This window comes from Bison bison, unplaced genomic scaffold (assembly GCF_000754665.1).
Source record: "Bison bison bison isolate TAMUID 2011002044 unplaced genomic scaffold, Bison_UMD1.0 scf7180017847465, whole genome shotgun sequence".
Classification (NCBI taxonomy): domain Eukaryota; kingdom Metazoa; phylum Chordata; class Mammalia; order Artiodactyla; family Bovidae; genus Bison; species Bison bison.
This window is the reverse complement of record NW_011478038.1, coordinates 124149-125906: the sequence shown is the minus strand read 5'-3', so window position 1 is coordinate 125906 and position 1758 is coordinate 124149. Positions and strand designations below refer to the sequence as shown.

At 63.9% G+C, this 1758-nt stretch overlaps 1 long non-coding RNA gene across 1 annotated transcript in view; it reads right to left on the bottom strand.

Annotated features, from left to right (window-relative positions):
- LOC104990966 overlaps nucleotides 1-1758 on the bottom strand; it is an 8769-nt gene that overhangs the window by 1651 nt on the left and 5360 nt on the right. The window lies entirely within an intron of this gene.

Sequence of the window (1758 nt, the reverse complement as noted above, 5' to 3'; positions counted from 1 at the left end):
GTGGCTCTTGCAGAAAGGAAGTCAGAGGCTGGAGCAAGCCCCGGGCCGGGCTCCCGAGCTGCTGCGTGGAGGTTGCTTCCTGCCCCGCCGGGCCGCGTGCCTGGCCGGCAGCTCTCCCGCGCACTCTTGGCCGCCCCCGCGGGCCTGGGCTCGGGCTGCAGAGGGGCAGGCTTCCAGGCAGATGGAGCCAAAGGCTCCCTGGACAAACCGGAGTCACCTCGGGCCAACTGGGACGGGATTCCTGTAGGACTCCCGCGCCGGCTCGCTGCTGCCCGCTGGCCGCTGTGCCCGGGGCGGGGGCGCAGGAGGACGCCCAGGGCAGGGCCAGGATTGAGATGCACCCAGGGCCACGTGACGTTTGCGGAGAGCGCTTGCTTGCTGTTTCCTCTCCTCTGAGACTGCTGTCTCCCCATGTCAGACAAAACCCAAAGGCCCAATGCTCAGTAAAATAATAATGAGCCGCAGAAACCCATGGCTTGTTAACATAAACAGTATTTCCAAGAAAAAGCAACTCCCATCATCAGCTCAGAGGGCCTCCTGATGCCCAGGCTTCGTGGGAGGACACAGGTGCCCCTGCTGGACATACAGACACACACACGGGCACATGGACACACACACACACACACAGGCATACACACACACACGGGCACACACACACGGGCACATGGACACACACACACGGGCACACAGACACACACACGGGCACATGGACACACACACACACACGGACACACACACACACACACAGGCACACACATGGGAACACGGACACACACACACACGGGCACACACACACCTGACTCGGCACGACCAGCTCCCACCCAGCTGGTCCTGACGTCTGTAATCTGGGCACCAGACTGTGGGTGTCCATCCTGACCACCTCCTTGAGGCCGTCACGATGAATTCTAAGTGCATTTTGTCTGACTCACACCAGTCATCATGCCTGGAAATTCTGAATCTGGAAGATAAACACCGGCTCCAGGGGATGCCGGGGGAAGGGCAGGGGCTGAGCGGGCATGCCCTCCTCTCTTCCAGCCCCCAGCCCCCCAGGACACCCCCTCACCCTCTAGACAATGCCCTGAGAATTCCAAACCAGAGCCTCTCAAGGATTAAATCAGGCCCTGGAGGTGAGGAAAAGGGGCCCCTCCCGTTCCGGCTGAGGCCGAGAGGAGAACCCAGCTGCGCGGCCTGCACGCCGCCTCCGCCTCCCGGGGATGTTGGGTCCTTGCTCGGGGCCCCCTGCACCTCCCCAGGTAGGACGACAGTGTCAGGGTGGCAGGAGGGGCTGTGGGCTGGGGGATGGGGCCAATTCCAGATCACCGCCCTGGGGCGAGGCGGGCAGCCCTGGGGGACAGCGCAGTCTCCTCTCCTTTTTGCTGAGCTCCCCCACAATCCTGAGAGCACCTTGCTGAGGCCCCCGTGCACTCCAGGCCCTGGGAACTCTGGGCTGAGTGGGCAGGAAACCCGATCGGCCCTAATTGCCTGTGGGGATTAGCAGGGCCCAGGCAGCCCCTTCTGCCGGTGAGCTCTCTGCTGCCCTGCCGGGACCACCCTCCCCAGAGCAGGGCCTCCTGTGAGCCTGGATTAGTCTGGGCGAACAGATTCGTCTCCGGGGCCTTGAAAGGCCTGTGAGCCCCCGTGCAGCGCGCAGGTGGGCAGACAGCAGGTGGGCGAGGAGATGGAAGCGGCAGTCCAGGGAGGGGGACGGCTCCCTGCCCCCGGCCCCACGTGGACCTGAGTGGGGCCCGGGGCTTCCCC